Source organism: Babylonia areolata, chromosome 1, assembly GCF_041734735.1.
Source record: "Babylonia areolata isolate BAREFJ2019XMU chromosome 1, ASM4173473v1, whole genome shotgun sequence".
In the NCBI taxonomy this organism is placed as follows: domain Eukaryota; kingdom Metazoa; phylum Mollusca; class Gastropoda; order Neogastropoda; family Buccinidae; genus Babylonia; species Babylonia areolata.
This window is the reverse complement of record NC_134876.1, coordinates 97,675,486-97,697,985: the sequence shown is the minus strand read 5'-3', so window position 1 is coordinate 97,697,985 and position 22,500 is coordinate 97,675,486. Positions and strand designations below refer to the sequence as shown.

General features: G+C 48.0%; 1 protein-coding gene across 1 annotated transcript in view; it reads right to left on the bottom strand.

Annotated features, from left to right (window-relative positions):
• Positions 1–22,500, bottom strand: part of LOC143294404 (dual 3',5'-cyclic-AMP and -GMP phosphodiesterase 11-like) — a 244,310-nt gene that overhangs the window by 154,249 nt on the left and 67,561 nt on the right.

Below are 22,500 nucleotides of genomic sequence, written 5' to 3'. Positions count from 1 at the left end.
ACGACGACGATTATGATGATGATGATGATGATGATGATGATGATGTTTTCATTTGTGATAGGATTCCCCCCCCCCCCCCTCCTTTCCCATGTCTGCAAGTGTATTTATTTTACTGTCAATTTTGATTTTTCGACAGAAATTTTCCATGGACAGTCTTTTTGTCGCCGTGGGATTTTTCTTCTATGCACCTGGGACCTCGGTTTATCGTTCCATTACAGGAACTATGACCCAGACCACCACTCAAGGTGGAGTGGAAGAGAGAGAGAGGGGAGAGGGTGAGGGAGAGGGGCAGAGGGAGAGGGGAGAGGAAGAGGGGGAGAGAGAGAGGGAAACGGGGAGAGGGAGAGGGGGACAGGGAGAGGGGGAGAGGAGAGGGAGAGAGGGACAGGGGGAGAGGGAGAGGGGAAGTTGGACAGTGGGAGAGGGACAGGGAGAGAGGGAGAGGGGGAGAGGAGAGGGAGAGAGGGACAGGGGGAGAGGGACAGGGGAAGTTGGACAGTGGGAGAGGGACAGGGAGAGGGGGAGAGGGGGAGAGGAAAGGGAGAGAGGGACAGGGGGAGAGGGAGAGGGGGAGAGGGACGGGGGCAGAGGAAGAGGGGCAGAGGGGAGAGAGAGAGGGGGAGAGGGGTGAGGGAGAGGGGGAGAGGGACAGGGGCAGAGGGAGAGGAGCAGAGGGGAGAGGGAGAGGGGGAGAGGGAGAGGGAGAGGGGGAGAGGGGTGAGGGAGAGGGGGAGAGGGACAGGGGCAGAGGGAGAGGGGCAGAGGGGAGAGGGGGAGAGGAGAGGGAGAGAGAGACAGGGGGAGAGGGAGAGCGAGAGGGAGAGGGGGAGAGGGAGAGGGACGGGGGCAAAGGAAGAAGGCCAGAGGGGAGAGGGGGAGAGGGACAGGGGCAGAGGGAGAGGGGGAAGGGGAGAGGCAGAGGGAGAGGGGCAGAGGGAGAGGGACAGGGGCAGAGGGAGAGGGGGAGAGGGACAGGGGCAGAGGGAGAGGGGGAGGGGGGAGAGGCAGAGGGAGAGGGGCAGAGGGAGAGGGACAGGGGCAGAGGGAGAGGGAGAGGGGCAGAGGGAGAGGGGGAGAGGCAGAGGGAGAGGGGCAGAGGGAGAAGGACAGGGGCAGAGGGAGAGGGGCAGAGGGAGAGGGGGGGACAGGGGCAGAGGGAGAGGAGCAGAGGGGTGAGGGAGAGGGGGACAGGGACAGGGGCAGAGGGAGAGGAGCAGAGGGAGAGGGGCAGAGGGAGAGGGGGAGAGGGACAGGGGCAGAGGGAGAGGAGCAGAGGGGTGAGGGAGAGGGGGACAGGGACAGGGGCAGAGGGAGAGGGGGGAGAGGGACAGGGGCAGAGGGAGAGGAGCAGAGGGAGAGGGGCAGAGGGAGAGGGGGAGAGGGACAGGGGCAGAGGGAGAGGAGTAGAGGGAGAGGGGCAGAGGGAGAGGGGGAGAGGGACAGGGGCAGAGGGAGAGGAGCAGAGGGGTGAGGGAGAGGGGGACAGGGACAGGGGCAGAGGGAGAGGGGGAGAGGGACAGGGGCAGAGGGAGAGGAGCAGAGGGAGAGGGGCAGAGGGAGAGGGAGAGAGGGACAGGGGCAGAGGGAGAGGAGCAGAGGGGTGAGGGAGAGGGGGACAGGGACAGGGGCAGAGGGAGAGGGGGAGAGGGACAGGGGCAGAGGGAGAGGAGCAGAGGGAGAGGGGCAGAGGGAGAGGGGGGAGAGGGACAGGGGCAGAGGGAAAGGAGCAGAGGGGTGAGGGAGAGGGGGACAGGGACAGGGGCAGAGGGAGAGGGGGGAGAGGGACAGGGGCAGAGGGAGAGGAGCAGAGGGAGAGGGGCAGAGGGACAGGGGCAGAGGGAGAGGAGCAGAGGGAGAGGGACGGGGGCAGAGGGAGAGGGGGAGAGGGACAGGGGCAGAGGGAGAGGGGGAGAGGGACGGGGGCAGAGGGAGAGGGGGAGAGGGACAGGGGCAGAGGGAGAGGGGCAGAGGGAGAGGGGGAGGGGGGAGAGGCAGAGGGAGAGGGGCAGAGGGAGAGGGAGAGGGGCAGAGGGAGAGGGGGAGGGGGAGAGGGGCAGAGGGGAGAGGGACAGGGGCAGAGGCAGAGGGAGAGGGGCAGAGGGAGAGGGGGAGGGGGAGAGGCAGAGGGAGAGGGGCAGAGGGAGAGGGAGAGGGGCAGAGGGAGAGGGGGAGAGGGAGAGGGTGAGGGGCAGAGGGAGAGGGAGAGGGGGAGAGGGAGAGGGACAGGGGCAGAGGGAGAGGGACGGGGGCAGAGGGAGAGGGGGAGAGGGGAGAGGGGAAAATCCCGGTCTGTACATGGGACCTGAACCCGAGGACACTGGCTTCCTGGTGGGACGTGTACCCACTGGACCCCCGCCTCCTGGGACCGCGGCTCAACGGGCTGCTGTCTGTGACGTCATCCCAACTCTGCCACCAAGGCCCAGTGGAGGGGAGGAGAAGGTGGAAAGAAAGCGGAAATGAAGATACCCAGGTGGGCAGCCTGTTGTGCAAATGACTCTGTGTTATAGAGCCTGTGAAATAGGTAAGGCGCGGTGCTCACAATCAGTTACAACGTCCTTTCCACCAGGTCCAAAGTGGTCCTAACTGTTGTTGTGTTTGAACCCTGTATATCATATAACATCCAGCTTCCGTGGACGAGTGCCGTAAGCCAGAACACGGCACATGGGTGGGCGAGAATTCCTCTGACCTACGGACCGTTGAGAACAGTGAGAACGCTGGACAGTTGTTGAGTCACTCTGGGTTAAGCACAACAGCACTCACCCCCCTCGAGCAATGCAACCTTCACCGAACTAAAAATCACAGCTCTGAACAACTTGACACAAAGGGCATGTTGTCAATGGGTGGTCAAACTCATTTCTACCGGAAAGCATTAACGTCCTCAAACCATTATTTCTGTCTTATGCAAGACTTCGACCTGAAAAGAAAAACCGAACAAAAACATCCTGTTTTACATGCGTGTTCGCACACGCACGCTCGTGCGCGCACTGGCTGGAGGCAGTCGTCAAGGACGCTGGCAGAATGTTGGGCGTGGTCAGGGGGTATTGCATCATGCAGGGCTTGACCCACTAGTCAGCTCTCTTACACTGCCGCTGTGGGGGGAGAGGGGAGGAGGAGGAGGGGTGTGAGGGTCTGAGTGTGTTCTGTGTGTGTGTGTGTGTGTGTGTGTGTGTGTGTGTGTGTGTGTGTGTGTGCAGGAGAAGGTAGTCTGATGTGTATGTGCGTGTGTATGCGCGTCAATATGGAGTGATGGCCTAGAGGTAACGCGTCCGCCTAGGAAGCGAGAGAATCTGAGCGCGCTGGTTCGAATCACGGCTCACACCGTCGATATTTTCTCCCCCTCCACTAGGCCTTGAGTGGTGGTCTGGACGCTAGTCATTCGGATGAGACGATAAACCGACGTCCCGTGTGCATCATGCACTTAGCGCACGTAATAGAACCCACGGCAACAAAAGGGTTGTTCCTGGCAAAATTCTGTACAAAAATCCACTTCGATAGAAAAAAACAAATAAAATGCACGCAGGAAAATATACCCCCCAAAAATGGGTGGCGCTGTAGTGTAGAGACGCGCTCTCCATGGGGAGAGCAGCCCGAATTTCACACAGAGAAATCTGTTGTGATTAAAAGAGAAATACAAATGCAAATACAGGTAAAATATAGTGCTAGAGAGAGAGGGGGGGGTGGGAGGGGGGTGAGGTAGGGAGGGAGATAGACAGACCGAGACAGACAGCTCTAGAACCTTAATGTATAAATTCATGATACACCAGCGGCACACACATCTTCACTAAAAAATCAAAGCAGGAAGAACAAAGCAACGCCCACAGACTGAACAAAGCACGCTGTGGTGAGAACAAACAAAATCAGGCTCCATGCTACAACGGAAAAAGTCCAAGACCAATGCAGTTAGCTAAGGGCTGGCGGTGCTGCTCCCTCCTCCTTGATACGATGAAAATAACCATGGCAACACATCTGATTACAGTATAGCTTCCCAACCAGAGACCGACAGACAGACGGAAGACATGCAGACGTCAGATTTCAGACTTCAAAACTGTACTTGGGCAATCAGCCTATACATAGACCACCCCAAACAGCACATGAAAATGATGGACAAAACTGCTTGTAGAACAAGTCAAACACAGACTTCAGAATGTCGTGCAATGTGGTGCTGAGCTGAGCTGAACACAAAACCCAACGTACTGCTGAACTCCACTACACTTATAATCGGCTTTTACTCCACGGAAATCATAGCCTCGTGTATGCTCTTTAACAATCGAAGCATACTTTTATAATCTGCTGAATGCACAATGGACAAACAGTGCTCAAGACCAGGAGGATCGACAGGGAAAGGTGCTCATCTTACATTTCATCAGAGAAAGAGAGAGGAAGCGAAAGAGAAACAAACACACACGCGCGCACGCACGCACACGCGCGCGCATTGCGCACAGAGAGAGAGAAAGAGAGAGAGAGAGAGAGAGAGAGAGTGCGCTCATGTTATATGTGTATGTGTTTGCATGTGTGCGTGTATGAAGGGGAGGGTGTGTCGCGTGTGTATGTTTTTGTGTGTGTGTGTGTGTGTGTGTGTGTGTGTGTGTGTGTGTGTTTGTATGTTAGCGCGAGCACGCGCACGCGTGTGTGTGTGTGCGCGCGTGCGTGTGTGTGTGCGTCCGTGTGTGTGCGCGTCCGTGTGTATGTGTGTGTGTGTGTGTGCACGCGTCGGTGTGTGTGTGTGTGTGTGTGTGTGTGTGTACGTGCATTCATAAGAAGGCACGCCCACACAGAAGCAGAGGAAGCAAGGCGCTTCCCTCAAGCCAAGGACAAGGTTGATTTCCGCTGTCAATCATCTGTCCTTGCCGTCTCCCCGCGTCAGTAGCCGTGACGTCATGTCTGCTTTGTGACGTCAGACACAGTTCACTGGAGTCTGGATGTGGCGCACTGCTTTTCTGTTTTCACTTTGATCAACGTTCTGTTCACACTACACACGCGCACACACACACACACACACACACACACACACCACACACGCAGTGTAATATAACCACGCAGGTAACGACGCACACATGGGTGCACGCTAGCAGCGCACACACACACACACACACACACACATAACCAAACTACCATCCAACCAACACACACACACACACACACATAACCAAACTACCATCCAACCAACACACACACACACACACACACACAAACACACACACACACACACAACCAAACTACCATCCAACCAACACACACACAGACACACACACTGAGCAATGACCTTGCACATAATCCTATCGTCTCTGTTTTTTTTTGTTTTTTTAATTTCTACCCAGTGTGGGGAAGGGAGAGTGACGGGTAGCTGGGTGGTAACACTGTGACACGTGATCACACAGAGAACATCCTGACGGGAGGTAGGTAGTACATTACATGTAATCACAGAAAGAGGGAGGTAGGTAGTACATTACATGTAATCACAGAAAGAGGGAGGTGGGTAGTACATTACATGTAATCACAGAAAGAGGGAGGTGGGTAGTACATTACATGTAATCACAGAAAGAGGGAGGTAGGTAGTACATTACATGTAATCACAGAAAGAGGGAGGTGGGTGGTACATTACATGTAATCACAGAAGAGGGAGGTGGGTAGTACATTACATGTAATCACAGAAAGAGGGAGGTGGGTAGTACATTACATGTAATCACAGAAAGAGGGAGGTGGGTAGTACATTACATGTAATCACAGAAAGAGGGAGGTGGGTAGTACATTACATGTAATCACAGAAAGAGGGAGAGGTGTAGTACATTACATGTAATCACAGAAAGAGGGAGGTGGGTAGTACATTACATGTAATCACAGAAAGAGGGAGGTGGGTAGTACATTACATGTAATCACAGAAAGAGGGAGGTGGGTAGTACATTACATGTAATCACAGAAAGAGGGAGGTGGGTGGTACATTACATGTAATCACAGAAAGAGGGAGGTGGGTAGTACATTACATGTAATCACAGAAAGAGGGAGGTGGGTAGTACATTACATGTAATCACAGAAAGAGGGAGGTGGGTAGTACATCACATGTAATCACAGAAAGAGGGAGGTAGGTAGTACATTACATGTAATCACAGAAAGAGGGAGGAGGGATAGTACATTACATGTAATCACAGAAAGAGGGAGGTGGGTAGTACATTACATGTAATCACAGAAAGAGGGAGGTGGGTAGTACATTACATGTAATCACAGAAAGAGGGAGGAGGGATAGTACATTACATGTAATCACAGAAAGAGGGAGAGGGGTGGTACATTAAATGTAATCACAGAAAGAGGGAGAGGGGTGGTACATTACATGTAATCACAGAAGAGGGAGGTGGGTGGTACATTACATGTAATCACAGAAAGAGGGAGAGGGGTGGTACATTACATGTAATCAGAGAAAGAGGGAGAGGGGTGGTACATTACATGTAATCACAGAAAGAGGGAGGTGGGTAGTACATTACATGTAATCACAGAAAGAGGGAGAGGGGTGGTACATTACATGTAATCACAGAAAGAGGGAGGTGGGTAGTACATTACATGTAATCACAGAAAGAGGGAGAGGGGTGGTACATTACATGTAATCACAGAAAGAGGGAGTGGGTAGTACAGTACATGTAATCACAGAAAGAGGGAGGTGGGTAGTACATTACATGTAATCACAGAAGAGGGAGGTGGGTAGTACATTACATGTAATCACAGAAGAGGGAGGTGGGTAGTACATTACATGTAATCACAGAAGAGGGAGGTGGGTAGTACATTACATGTAATCACAGAAAGAGGGAGGTGGGTAGTACATTACATGTAATCACAGAAAGAGGGAGTGGGTAGTACATTACATGTAATCACAGAAAGAGGGAGAGGGGTGGTACATTACATGTCATCACAGAAAGAGGGAGAGAGGTGGTACATTACATGTAATCACAGAAAGAGGGAGTGGGTAGTACATTACATGTAATCACAGAAAGAGGGAGAGGGGTGGTACATTACATGTAATCACAGAAAGAGGGAGGTGGGTAGTACATTACATGTAATCACAGAAAGAGGGAGGTGGGTAGTACATTACATGTAATCACAGAAAGAGGGAGGTGGGTAGTACATTACATGTAATCACAGAAAGAGGGAGGTGGTACATTACATGTAATCACAGAAAGAGAGAGGTGGTACATTACATGTAATCACAGAAAGAGGGAGAGGGGTGGTACATTACATGTAATCACAGAAAGAGGGAGAGGGGTGGTACATTACATGTAATCACAGAAAGAGGGAGGTGGGTAGTACATTACATGTAATCACAGAAGAGGGAGGTGGGTAGTACATTACATGTAATCACAGAAAGAGGGAGAGGGGTGGTACATTACATGTAATCACAGAAGAGGGAGGTGGGTAGTACATTACATGTAATCACAGAAGAGGGAGGTGGGTAGTACATTACATGTAATCACAGAAAGAGGGAGAGGGGTGGTACATTACATGTAATCACAGAAGAGGGAGGTGGGTAGTACATTACATGTAATCACAGAAAGAGGGAGAGGGGTGGTACATTACATGTAATCACAGAAAGAGGGAGGTGGGTAGTACATTACATGTAATCACAGAAAGAGGGAGGTGGGTAGTACATTACATGTAATCACAGAAAGAGGGAGGTGGGTAGTACATTACATGTAATCACAGAAAGAGGGAGAGGTGTAGTACATTACATGTAATCACAGAAAGAGGGAGAGGGATAGTACATTACATGTAATCACAGAAAGAGGGAGGTGGGTAGTACATTACATGTAATCACAGAAGAGGGAGGTGGTTGGTATATTACATGTAATCACAGAAGAGGGAGGTGGGTAGTACATTACATGTAATCACAGAAAGAGGGAGAGGGGTGGTACATTACATGTAATCACAGAAAGAGGGAGAGGGGTGGTACATTACATGTAATCACAGAAAGAGGGAGGTGGGTAGTACATTACATGTAATCACAGAAAGAGGGAGGTGGGTAGTACATTACATGTAATCACAGAAAGAGGGAGAGGGGTGGTACATTACATGTAATCACAGAAAGAGGGAGGTGGGTAGTACATTACATGTAATCACAGAAAGAGGGAGAGGGTAGTACATTACATGTAATCACAGAAAGAGGGAGGTGGGTAGTACATTACATGTGGAGTGATGGCCTAGAGGTAACGCGTCCGCCTAGGAAGCGAGAGAATCGGAGCGCGCTGGTTCGAATCACGGCTCGGCCGCCGATATTTTCTCCCCCTCCACTAGACCTTGAATGGTGGTCTAGACACTAGTCATTCGAATGAGACGATAAACCGAGGTCCCGTGTGCAGCATGCACTTAGCGCACATAAAAGAACCCACGGCAACAAAAGGGTTGTTCATGGCAAAATTCTGAAGAAAAATCCTCTTCGATAGGAAAAACAAACTGCACGCAGGAAAAAAAAAAAAAAAAAAAGGGGGGGGGGGGGGGGTGGCGCTGTAGTGTAGCGACGCGCTCTCCCTGGGGAGAGCAGCCCGAATTTCACACAGGGAAATCTGTTGTGATAAAAAGGAATACAAATACAAATACAAATGTAATCACAGAAAGAGAAGGAAAAAAAATTGTGGGATAATGCGAAGGTCGCCGGCATCTTGTTCCTCCTTGTTTTCAAGCAGACGTGGTGACGCGTACATGGAGGGATCAGTCCGCACACTTTGACACCTCCCTGAAACTGATCCATCCTGTTCCCTCCCTGTCTCCTAGCAACCGTGTCTTCAGTAATCCGCCCTTTCCAAACCTCTGTCCTCTCTCTTCAAAACTGAATCTTTCTTTCGATTTCAATTGTCTACTTTTTTTTTTTTTTTTTTTTCATTATTTCGTTTTTATCTTTTTCCTTTTATTGTATTTTATTTTATTTTTTTATTTTTTTTATTATTTTTTTTATACCTGTTGCATTTCTTGATTTAATCAACTGACATGACCTATTTTAATTGTTTTCTCTTACCTTTCAAATTATATGCATATGTTTGTGTGGGGATGTTTGAGTGAATGTTTTTAGTGCTATTGTAAAGCGCGTAGAGCTTCAAGAATACGCGCTATAGCAAGAAGTCTTAATAAATAAATAAATAAATAAACTGACAGTGTCTGCAAGGACTCTCATTTGAGTTGCTCTCATATCCATTAGCTCAATGGAATTATCTCATGTAATCTTTTTTTCTCGCCAAAAATGCTACTCAGAATGTGTGTGACTGAAGCCTTACGTCTTTCCAATTCGTGATATTAGACGACAAAAAAGGGGCGGGGGGGGGGGGGGGGGGGGGGGGTGAAGGGAGGTAGGAAAAATGACGAAGGGGTGTTGATGAATGTTCGTGCATCTGTGTGCATGCATGCTTGTGTGTGTGTGTGTGTGTGTGTGTGTGTTTGTGCGTGCATGCGTGTCTGTGTGTCTGTGAAACCGTATGTTACTTTGTAAGAGTAAATAGTGTACTTGTCTGCAGAGTTCAGGAGATTGTCGAGACTATTTCACATGAAAAAAAAAATGAAAAAAGGATACATGAAAAAAAAAAAAGGCGGTGTGGCTTGACGGCTGTGTTTCGAACTGAATGTCAAGCCAGAGAATAAGCGGAGGGCGTTGCATTGTGGAGCTTGTCACAGTTTGTGAAACATGCCTTTCCTCACACACATTACTCTGGGTCAGTGTCCTAGACGTTGGCTTCACGTGACTGCCCCCATTAACCTGTGTCCTTTCCCTTGACGTGACTGCCCCCATCAACCTGTGTCCTTTCCCTTGACGTGACTGTCCCTATTAACCTGTGTCCTTTCTCTTGACGTGACTGCCCCTATTAACCTGTGTCCTTTCCCTTGACGTGACTGCCCCCATTAACCTGTGTCCTTTCTCTTGACGTGACTGCCCCCATTTACCTGTGTCCTTTTTTCTTGACGTGACTGTCCCTATTAACCTGTGTCCTTTCTCTTGACGTGACTGACCCCATTAACCTGTGTCCTTTCTCTTGACGTGACTGCCCCCATTAACATGTGCCCTTTCTCTTGACGTGACTGCCCCCATTAACCTGTGTTATTTCTATGGACACGACTGCCCCCATTAACCTGTGTCCTTTCTCTTGACGTGACTGCCCCCATTAACCTGTGTTATTTCTATGGACACGACTGCCCCCATTAACCTGTGTCCTTTCTCTTGATGTGACTGCCCCCATTTACCTGTGTCCTTTTTTCTTGACGTGACTGACCCCATTAACCTGAGTCCTTTCTCTTGACGTGACTGCCCCCATTAACCTGTGTTATTTCTCTTGACGTGACTGTCCCCATTAACCTGTGTCCTTTCTCTGGACGTGACTGACCCCATTAACCTGAGTCCTTTCTCTTGACGTGACTGCCCCCATTAACCTGAGTCCTTTCTCTTGACGTGACTGTATCCATTAACCTGTGTCCTTTCTTTGGACGTGACTGCCCCCATTAACCTGTGTCCTTTTTATGGACACGACTGCCCCCATTAACCTGTGTCCTTTCTCTTGACGTGACTGCCCCCATTAACCTGTGTACTTTCTCTTGACGTGACTGCCCCCATTAATCTGTGCCCTTTCTCTTGACGTGACTGTCCCCATTAACCTGTGCCCTTTCTCTTGACGTGACTGTCCCCATTAACCTGTGTTATTTCTCTGGACGTGACTGCCCCCATTTACCTGTGTCCTTTTTTCTTGACGTGACTGTCCCCATTAACCTGTGCCCTTTCTCTTGACGTGACTGTCCCCATTAACCTGTGTCCTGTCTCTTGACGTGACTGCCCCCATTAACCTGTGCCCTTTCTCTTGACGTTGACTGCCCCCATTAACCTGAGTCCTTTCTCTTGACGTGACTGCCCCCATTAACCTGTGTCCTTTCTATGGACACGACTGCCCCCATTAACCTGTGTCCTTTCTCTTGACGTGACTGCCCCCATTAACCTGTGTCCTTTCTCTTGACGTGACTGCCCCCATTAACCTGTGTCCTTTCTCTTGACGTGACTGTCCCCATTAACCTGTGCCCTTTCTCTTGACGTGACTGTCCCCATTAACCTGTGTTATTTCTCTGGACGTGACTGCCCCCATTTACCTGTGTCCTTTTTTCTGGACGTGACTGTCCCCATTAACCTGTGTCCTTTCTCTGGACGTGACTGACCCCATTAACCTGAGTCCTTTCTCTTGACGTGACTGCCCCCATTAACCTGTGCCCTTTCTCTTGACGTGACTGCCCCCATTAACATGTGCCTTTTCTCTTGACGTGACTGTCCCCATTAACCTGTGTCCTTTCCCTTGACGTGACTGCCCCCATTAACCTGTGTCCTTTCCCTTGACGTGACTGCCCCCATTAACCTGTGTCCTTTCTCTTGACGTGACTGTCCCCATTAACCTGTGTCCTTTCTCTTGACGTGACTGCCCCCATTAACCTGTTTCCTTTCTCTTCTTTCACATTTATCTGGGTTTTTCCTTTGTCTACTTATGATTTCTTTCCCTTTTCATACTGCGCATTTTCTTTTTTCTTTTTCTTTTTCTCTCTGTTATATTTCTCTCTTTATGTCCCTACCTTTTTCTTGTATTCCTTTTTTTTTTTCATGTGTGAGGGATGTCGGTAGGGTCGGTGGGTAGGGGGTGGTGATAAGGGGTGATGGGTGGTGGTGGTGGGGATACGTACTGTGTGTCTCCTAGGTAAACTTTAACGTTGACATTTTCTCCACAACTGCAAGTGGTGTGGAAACAAAACTTGCAAGCACGGTAGATATTGATTAACCTTTTCTTTATTTTCCTCTTTTTTTTCTTTCTTTTTTGGATTACAGGAATCCCTTTCATTCTGATAAATTAAGGAAGGTGAAACACAAAAAAGTCAAGGTCGTTACTTGACAGAAAAAGGAAAAAAAGTTTCCACAGCGTTCATGTCAAACATCCCATCTTAATCAAGTTTGGTGTGGTGAGTTGGCATGGGCAAAGAAACAAACACAAAAGACGACATCAGCATCTCAGCGGACTGCCCCAAAGCAAATAACGCCCCTTGTCCCGGCAGCTGAAAAACGTTACGGAGAGAGAGAGAAAGAGAGAGAGAGACGGGAGGAGCGCTAATTGCGGTTCTGCCTGACAACAGCCCAGTCTTGGAGTCTTGGAGAGAGAGAGAGAGAGGGAGAGAGAGAGAGAGAAGGGAGCTCTACTGATCAAGGACTGATGACGCGGTAAACGATTATCGTCGTTGGGGAGCTGTATCGCCATGCAGAACACACACACACACACACACACACACACACACACACACACACACACACACGCACGCACACACACACACACACACACACACACACACACACACACACACACACACACGCACGCACGCACACACACACACACACACACACACACACACACACACATGTAACTTCATCTTTTTCTTTTTTGTTTCTGAGGGCAGGATGTAAAAGAGCTGTATAAGCTTGTTCTTTTACCCTCAATAAAGATCATTCTGACCTGACTTGAACTGTCTGCAGAGAGCGTGTACGAAGAAAAACCGACCAAACTGAACAAGATGGAGAGACAAAACGAGAAGCTTGGAGATAAAAGTCAGTGTACGACCATCGACCAAGCAATCAGAGCAACAGCAACAAACCAACAAGAGAGGCAAGGCCTTCAAGACTCACTTGTGATGCACTTTAAAAAAAATCTAACCATTAAAATGTGTTCTGTATTTGTTATTATAAAGCTTCGCGTTAAAAAAAAAAAAAGAAAAAGAAAAGAAAAAAGTCCTAACCAGATTCGAATTAATTCCCCTAGCATTAATTACAGAGTAATTTCCCTTTTTTACTATCTGCACCAAAACGTTTGCAAAATAAATAAAACTTCCATGCTTAGCAAAAGAAGTTCCTGTTTGAACAAAAAATGATAATAATGACTGCTCTTGTTGTTGGATCAGAATATCAGATCAAAGTGCCAAGTTTAGAGAATACAAAAAATATAAATATAACAGTAAATGCAGTTTGCATATAATTAGGCTTCATTTTTTTTTTGTTTGGTTTTTTTTGTGCCCATCCCAGAGTTGCAATATTGTTTTAAACAAGATGACTGGAAAGAACTGAATTTTTCCTATTTTTATGCCTAATTTGGTGTCAACTGACAAAGTATTTGCAGAGAAAATGTCAATGTTAAAGTTTACCACGGACACACACACACACACACACACACACACACACACACACACACAGACAACCGAACACCGGGTTAAAACATAGACTCACTTTGTTTACACAGGTGAGTCAAAAACAAAAGAAGAGGAAAAAAAAAAGAGGTCAAATTATTGTACCGGTTCTTCTCAAATCTATTTCCCATTGCCATACAAAGAAACTCGCAATATGCTTGAAAGAGATTTGTAAATGCTTCAGTTCAGTTTAAAATCCTCGGCACAGGTCTCTTTCAGGTGTTAAGATTGTTATCTGATTCACTGCGGACTAAATATCGTTCTAATGTTTGTTTTAGCGGTGTTACAGTGGGGAATTATTCTGTTGTGTGTTTTAATTTTAATAGAATCGTCAGGAAACTGGCGTACATCACATGAACAGTTGAAATGTATACACAAAAAAACCCAAAAAAAAACCCCACAAAAACAGGTTATATCTGAAACTAAAACGTATGCTTACAATACAATACAATACAATACAATACATCTTTATTCATCCATTTGGAAATTAATTGTGCATCCACAGGCTCGTCACTCACCCAGCACTATATCTCAGCCCATATCCAAGTTCAGTACACACATGCACACACACACAAAGTGTGACAAAAAGGTTGGACCAAAAAATCGAAAAGCTACATATCAAAAAACAAAGTGCATATAAGTAATCAATACACGACAGCAGCTTCATTTCCACGACATCCCCCCACTCCCTCTCCCCTAATCACCCTCCCCTCCACACACATACACACACAGTGTTTATAAAATAGCATGTATATTAAGAAACATGTTTCTTGCATTGTCCTTTTTACAAACGACGAACATCCATAACTCATAATATAATTAGCGGGAAAGAATAAGCAAGCAAATAATCACATGAACAAACAATTTTTTTTACCAGAAAGGAAGCTGAATAATAAATACTTCCACCCTTCAGAGCTCTTGAGGCATACAGAAACGAAAGAGAGAGAGGAAGACAGAGAATGAATGAATGAATGAATGAATGAATCTTTATTTTCCAACGGTGAAGATATTAACACTTTGGCCGACTTACACATCCGCCGTTGTTCTAAGAGACACACAAACATGTACGCATATAAATGTAGTTATACTTAATACTTAATACATGTATAATGTACGAGTATGACACAGCGTCAAACTGCGAGACACGACATCGCTCACACACACACACACACACACACACACACACACACACACACACACACACACACACACACACACACACACACACACCAAAGGGAAAAACAACAACAGAGAGAGAGAGAGAGAGAGAGAGAGAGAGGAGAAGCAAAGAAAGTGAGGAGATTTTTTTTTAATCGCCTTCCAGACACAACCAAATGGGCTGCTTGGCACAGAGGCCCTTCAGAGAGCAGTGAAGGAGATCACCAGGAAAAAAAAAACCCCACAACATCAGCAACAAACAAACAACGTGCGAAAACTGTGCCATGAACATTGGCTTCAGGGTCAGCACAAAACAGACCTCGGCACGGTGACAAGACAAGACAAGACAAGACAAAACAAGACAAATTCTTTATTTCGAGGAAAATAGATAAGCACTGACGTGCTTTTTTACATCCAGTCCCCGCCCTGAATAGGGTCTACACTGCACAATATTTAATAAAATGAAGGCATGGTGTTAGTAGAGATACATAACAGAGGAAGAAATATACATAAATCAAAACAAAACAACCACCACACACACACACACACACACACACACACACACACACACATACACATGGCATACAGGCACTAGCATGGTGTTAGTATAATGCACAGGTAAAAATAAAGGGACAAAATGAAAGAAACAAACACACACAACACACACCGCATTACACACCAGAATGGGGGAATAGAGGGTGAGGAAGGTTCTTAGTCAACCATACACATCTGACAAACAGTATCAATAAAATGAACGATTTACATTACACATTATGGTATAAGGTGGGAAAGGCAATGTTTTTCTTTTGAAGGTGGTTGGGCAATGGTGTTGTTTAATTGTTCCTGGGAGTGAGTTCCGTAGGGTGGCGCCTGAGTAAACCAGACTGGTGAGACGAAATGGGTACAGTGCACAAAAACACCAGGTACAGCTGGGCTGCTCTTTCTCTGTCTTTCATTTCTTTTTTCTTTTCTTCCTTTCTTTTTTTTTCATATCACTATGAATTTCATATCTATTCAATTCATTTGAATTAAACGTTGTGCACGGGTTTGAATGACTGGTGTGTATAAAAAAAAAAAGTGCTTTGGCAGCCGCTACATACACACGTATCTAGTAGGAGGAGGAGGAGGAACAGGAGGAGTTGCAGTATCACCATCATCATCATCAACAGCATCATTATATTTTTTTTCTTCTTTAGTATCATTTCTTCTTCTTCTTACTATTATTATTAACAGTGTTATTATTATCATTATTATTATGATCATTTTTATTATTATCGTTATTATTATCATCATCATTATTGTTCTTTGTTCTTATTGTTATCATCATGACCACCATCATCATCACAACAACTAACAGGGTATGTGGTTCAGAGGGTGTGCAGACCACAGACCACAGACCACAGACCAGTGCAGGGCCTGAAGCACGTTCAGGAACCTTCTGCCAGCTGGCCCGGTGACCCGACAGTAATGCTCCTGACGTTAATGCTCCTGACGGTAATGCTCCTGAATGGACAGTCAGGGTCCTTGGGTTCCAGTTCCATGTAGGGACCGGGATCTCTCTCTCCCTCTCCCTCTCTCTCCCTCTCTCTCCCTCTCTCTCTCTCTGTCCCCAACAGGCCTTGAATGGTGGTATGGGTACTAGCAATTCTAATGAGACGATAAACCGAGGGCCCGTGTGCAGCATACACATTGCTCACGTAAAAGAACCCAAGGCAACAAAAAAAAGGTTGTCCATGCCACCATTCTGTCGGGGGGAAATGACAGGAAAACATACACTTGCGGACCACAAAAGCCAACAACAACAACAACAACAACAACACACACACACACACACACACACACACACACACACACACACACACACACACGGAGAAACTCGGAGCTAATAGAGAAACACTGGCTGGGTCATAGCACTGTGAGAGAGAAATAAAAACAACGCGGATAGACTTCCGTCCAAACCCTGCCGAATTAAAACACCCCGGACACCACGAAAGCCCTGGGCCTGGAATGCACATGGCTGCCGATAATAACCAGCCTCGCATAGTTTGTTTACATGCAGCCCACTTTCCACTGGCACGGGAGCTCACCCTTATTTCATCTCGGCAGGTGTTCTCCCTTTGAAGCGGCCTCTTTAACGCCTTTTTCCACCCAGCTCCATCCCAACGGGGGTCATCAGTTAACGGGGCTGCAGAATGCATGGGGAGGGGGGCAGAGGGAGGGGGGGGGGCAGAGGGAAGGGGGAAGGGGGGCAGAGGGAGGGGGAAGGGGTATGAATTACCACCGTCACTTCGTAGAGGGTGGAGGATGTGGAGGAATGTGGGAAGGATGAAAGGTGTGTATATGTAGATGTTTCGTGTGAAAAAAAAAAAAAAAAAGCCGTTGAAATAAGGCATCAGATTGTTTAGGAAAAAGAGGTAAGTAGGTCAAAGAAACTTGTGTGTGTGTGTGTGTGTGTGTGTGTGTGTGTGTGTGTGTGTGTGTGTGTGTGTGTGTGTGTGTGTGTGTGAAGAGTGTTTCTGCTGATAACCACAACAAAAGAGCTACCAGACTTCCAGCATCTCGCTGTTCCTTGCTTCACCCCCCCCCTCCCACCCCCCACCCCCTCCCCCCCGCCCCCCCGCCCCTCCCCCTCCCCCCGTTCCCTCCTTATTTTTCTCTGTCTGACCTGTTCCCATTCTAAAATCCTGTGGAAGAAAAAAAAAAAAAACATTCATGTGCAAACAATGCACAACAGACTTTATTTTTTGGTCTGTTAGCTGTTAAGTCTTCTTTTTTTTTCTTCTTCTTTTTTTTTTCTCCAGATTCTTGGTTTCGCTTCTGTTTCTGTTTTAGGGTTTTTTTGCTTTTGCTTTTGTCTGTTGATTATTTCAGAACAACATCTTATCAAGTTTAATTCACCACTCGATACAAGCATTATTTTCTGATTAACAACCCCCCCCCCCCCCCCCCCCCAAAAAAAAAAAATCTTCTGATCCCCAAGGATGCCAAAGAAGGGAAAAGTTCAAAACCAGCAAAGCGAGGAACACCACATGCAGAACAAACAAAACCAAAATAAGAAGAAGAACAACAACAATCTCTTTGATGAACAAGACACAATGGATTTCTCCTGGACCAAAAAAAACAACCTGATAAAGCAGAGGTATATCGAAAGCTCACGACAAGTAAAAACACGAAAAGAAAGAAAGAAAAAAGAAAGAAAATTGACTGACAATGGAGAACAAAATGAAAGCGGGATAGCAAAGGAAAGGGGTGAAAGAATGGGAAAGGAGAGAGAGGGGGAAACAGAAAGAATGGGAAAGGAGAGAGAGGGGGGAGGGGGAAACAGAAAGAATGGGAAAGGAGAGAGAGGGGGGGAGGGGGAAACAGAAAGAATGGGAAAGGAGAGAGAGGGGGGAGGGGGAAACAGAAAGAATGGGAAAGGAGAGAGAGAGGGGAGGGGGAAACAGAAAGAATGGGAAAGGAGAGAGAGGGGGAGGGGGAAACAGAAAGAATGGGAAAGGAGAGAGAGGGGGAAACAGAAAGAATGGGAAAGGAGAGAGAGAGGGGAGGGGGAAACAGAAAGAATGGGAAAGGAGAGAGAGGGGGGAGGGGGAAACAGAAAGAATGGGAAAGGAGAGAGATCAGTTTCAGTTTCAGTAGCTCAAGGAGGCGTCACTGCGTTCGGACAAAACCATATACGCTACACCACATCTGCCAAGCAGGAGAGAGAGAGAGGGGGAAACAGAAAGAATGGGAAAGGAGAGAGAGGGGGAAACAGAAAGAATGGGAAAGGAGAGAGAGAGGGGGAAACAGAAAGAATGGGAAAGGAGAGAGAGGGGGGAAACAGGAAGAATGGGAAAAGAGAGAGAGAGGGGGAAACAGGAAGAATGGGAAAGGAGAGAGAGGGGGGGAGGGGAAACAGAAAGAATGGGAAAGGAGAGAGAGTGGGGAAACAGGAAGAATGGGAAAGGAGAGAGAGGGGATAAACAGAAAGAATGGGAAAGGAGAGAGAGGGGATAAACAGGAAGAATGGGAAAGGAGAGAGAGGGGGAAACAGAAAGAATGGGAAAGGAGAGAGAGGGGAGAAACAGGAAGAATGCGAAAGGAGAGAGAGGGGGGGAGGGGGAAACAGAAAGAATGGGAAAGGAGAGAGAGAGGGGGAAACAGGAAGAATGGGAAAGGAGAGAGAGGGGGAAACAGAAAGAACGGGAAAGGAGAGAGAGGGGGGACAGAAAGAATGGGAAAGGAGAGAGAGGGGGAACAGAAAGAACTGGAAAGGAGAGAGAGGGGGGAAACAGAAAGAATGGGAAAGGAGAGAGAGGGGGGAAACAGAAAGAATGGGAAAGGAGAGAGAGGGGGAAACAGAAAGAATGGGAAAGGAGAGAGAGGGGGGAAACAGAAAGAATGGGAAAGGAGGAGTGGAGGAAGAGAAGGAGGTGGAGGACGAGATGGAAGAGGAGGTGGAGGAGGAGGTGGAAGAGGAGGTGGAGGACGAGATGGAAGAGGAGGTGGAAGAGGAGGTGGAGGAGGAGGAGGACGTGGAGGAGGAGGTGGAGGCAGAGGAGAAGGTGGAGGAAGAGGAGGAGGTGGAGGACGAGATGGAAGAGGAGGTGGAGGAGGAGGCAGAGGAGGAGGACGTGGAGGAGGAGGTGGAGGTAGAGGAGGGGGTGGAGGAAGAAGGGGAGGAGGAGGAGGTGGAGGAGGAGGTGGAGGAGGAGGAGGAGGAGGAGGAGGAGGTAGAGGAGGAGGTAGAGGAGGAGCTGGAGGTAGAGGAGGAGCTGGAGGAAGAGGAGGGGGTGGAGGACGAGGTGGAAGAGGAGGTGGAGGAGGAGGAAGAAGGGGAGGAGGAGGTGGAGGAGGAGGGAAGAGTGGAGGGGAGTGGGAGGAGGGGGGAGAGTGGAAGGAAGAGAGGGAGGAGGAGGGAGGAGGAGGTGGGAGGACAGAAGAGGGAAAGGAGAGGGGGGGGGAAAAAAAGGGAGGTAGGGGGAAAAGGGGAAAAAAAAGGGGAGGGGGTGGGGGGACGAAGAAGGGAAAAGGGGGGGAAAGGAAAGGGGAAAAAGGGGGAAGGGGGGGGAAAATTTTAAAAAAGGGGGGGGAAAAAAAAAAAATTTTTCAAAAAAAAAAAGGGGGGGAAAGGAAAAGGGGGGGGGAAAAAAAAGGGTTTTTTTAGGGGGGGGAAAAAAAAAAAACAAAAAAATTTAAAAACCCCCCCGGGGGAAAAAAAAAAAAACCCCCCCAAAAAGGGGGGAAGAGAAAGGAAAAAAAAAAAAATTTTAAAAAAAAAAAAAAAGGGGGAGAAAGGGGGGGAAAAAAAAAAAAAAAAAACAGAAAAAAAAAAAAAAAAAAAAAAAGAAAAAAAAAAGGGGGGGGGAAAAAAAGAAAAAAAAAAAAAAAACAAATAAAAAAAAAAAAAAAAAAAAAATGGGGGGGGGGGGTTTTTTTTTTAAAAAAAAAAAAAAAAAAAAAAAGGGGGGGGGGGGGGGGGAAAAAAAAAGGAAAAGGGGGAAAGAAGGGGGGAAAAAAAAAAAAAAAAAAAAAAGGGAAGAAAAAAAAAAAAAAAGAGGGGGAAAAGAAAAAAAAAAAAAGAAAAAAAAAAAAAGAGGGGGGGGGAAAAAAGGGGAAAGGGGGAAAAGGGGGGGGGGAAAAGGGGGGGGGGGAAAAAAAAATTTTTTTTTTTTAAAAAAAGGGTTTTGAAAAAAAAAAAAGGGGGGGGGGGGGGAAAAAAAGGGGGGGGGGGGGGGGGGTTTTTTTGGGGGAAAGGGCTTTTTTTTTTTTTTTAAAAAAAAAGGGGGGAAAAAGGGGGGGGGGGGGGAAAAAAAAAAAGGGGGGGAAAAAAAAAAATTTTTTCCCCCCCCAGGTTTTGGGGGGGGTAAAAAAAGGGGGGGGGGGGGGGTTTTAAAAAAGGGGGGGGGGGAAAAAAGGGGGGGAAAAAAAAAAAAAATTTTTTTAGGGGAAAAAAAAACCCGGGGGGGGGGCCCCCCCCCCCCCCGGGGGGGGGAAAAAAAAAAAAAACCCCCCCCCCCCCCCCCTTTTTTTTTTAAAAAAAAAAAAAAAAAGGGGGGGGGGGGGGGGGCCCGGGGAAAAGTAAATTTTTTTTTGGGGGGGGGAAAAACTTTTTGGGGGGGTGGGGGGTTTTAAAAAAAAATTTTTGGGGGGGGGGGGGGGTGGGGGGAAAAGGGGGGGGGGGGGGGTGGGGGGGGGGGGGGGGGGAAAAAAGGGGGGGGGTGGGGGGGGCCCCGGGGGGAAATCCCCCCGGGGGGGGGGGGGGGGGGGGAAAAAAAAAATTTGGGGGGGGGGGGGAAAAGGGGGGGGTTTTAAAAAAAAGGGGGGGGGGGGGGGTGGGGGGGGGGGGGGGGAAAAATAAAAAAAAAAAAGGGGGGGGGGGGAAAAATGGGGGGGGGGGGGGGGGAAAAAAAAGGGGGGGGGTTTTAAAAAAGGGGCGAAAGGGGGGGGAAAAAAGGGGGGGGAAAAAAAAAAACCCCCTGTAAAAAAAATTTTGGGGGAAAACCGGGGGGGGGGAAAAAGGGGGCCCGGGGGGGGGGAAAAAAAAGGGGGGGGGGGGGAAAAAAAAAAAAAAAAAAAAGGGGGGGTTTAAAACTTTTTGGGGAAAACGGAGGGGGGGTTTGGGGGGGGGGGGGTTTTTTTAAAAAAAAATGGGGGGGGGGGAAAAAAGGGGGGGGGGGGGTTAAAAAAAAAACCCCCCCCGGCCCCCCCCCCCCCAAAAAAAAAATCAAAAAAAAAAAAAAAAAAAAAAAACAAACCTTTTTTCAAAAAAAATTCTTTTTTCTTTTTAAAAAAAAACCCCCAAAAAGGGGGAAAAAAAAAAAGGGGGAAAAAAAAGGGGGGGGGGGGGGGGGGTTTTTTTTTTTTTTTGGGGAAAAGGGGGGGGGGGGGGGGAAAAAAAAGGGGGGTTTTTGGGGGGGAAAAGGGAGAAAAAAAAAACCCCCGGGTTTGGTGGGGGGCCCCGGGACCCCGGGGCCCCCTCTTTAAAATTTTTGTTTTGGGGGGGGGTTGTGCGGGTTGGGGTGCGGCGGGGTTGGTGTTTGGGGGGGGGTTTTGGGTGGTGGGGGGGGGTGGGGTTGGTGTGTGGGGGGGGCGTGCGTGCGTGGGGGTTTGGTGGGGTGTGTGTGGGGGGGGGGGGGCCGCCGCCCCCCCCCCTTCCCCCCGGTTTTTAAAAAAAAGGGGAGGACTGAAGCCCTATTTTGCCCGGGGTTTTCCGTGACCTTCTTTAAAAACCCCCCCCTCCCCCAAAAAACCCGCCTTTGTTGTGGACGCCGTTTTTGGCTCTTCCTGAACAACGTGAGTGAAGAGCCGCGAAGGAAGAAAAGGTGAGAGTAAACCTTGTGTTGTTTCTTTTTCTTTTTTTCTTTTCCCTCCTCTCTTTTTCTAGCTTTTTTCACAGTGAGGAACAGCTCTGGCAGGCACTTTTTGTCTCTGGTCCCGTGTCCCCTTGTCACGTGCTCACAAATTTCCTCTTCTCTCTCTCTCCTCTCTCCTCCTTCTCTCCCCTCTCTCTCTCTTCTCTGTTTTCTCCTTTTTTATCTTCCAAAACTCTTTTCTCTTCCCTTTCCTTCTTTCTTCCCGTTGTGACATTCTTTTCTCCTTTTTTACTCAAATTTCTCTCGCTCTTTGTGTGTATGCGTGTGTGTGTGTGTGTGTGTGTGTGTGTGTGTGTGTGTGTGTGTGTGTGTGTTTGTCTGTCTGTCTGTCTGTCTGTCTGTGTGCGTGTCTCTATGCATTGTATTTGTATTTCTCTTTTTTGTCACAAGAGATTTCTCTGTGTGAAATTCGGGCTGCTCTCCCCAGGGAGAGCGCGTCGCTACACTGACAGTGCCACCTTTTTTCTTCTTTTTTTTAATTGTTTTTCCTGCGTGCAGTTTTATTTATTTTTTTTCCTGTCCAAGTGGATTTTTCTACATTATTTTGCCAAGGGCAACCTTTTTTGTTGCCTTGGGTTCTGTTACGTGCACTATGTGCATACTGCACACGGGACCTCGGTTCATCGTCTCATCCGAATGACTAGCGTCCAGACCACCACTCAAGGTCTAGTGGAGGGGGAGAAAATACCGGCGACTGAGCCGTGATTCGAACCAGCGCGCTCAGATTATCTCGCTTCCTAAGCGGACGCGTTACTTCTAGGCCATC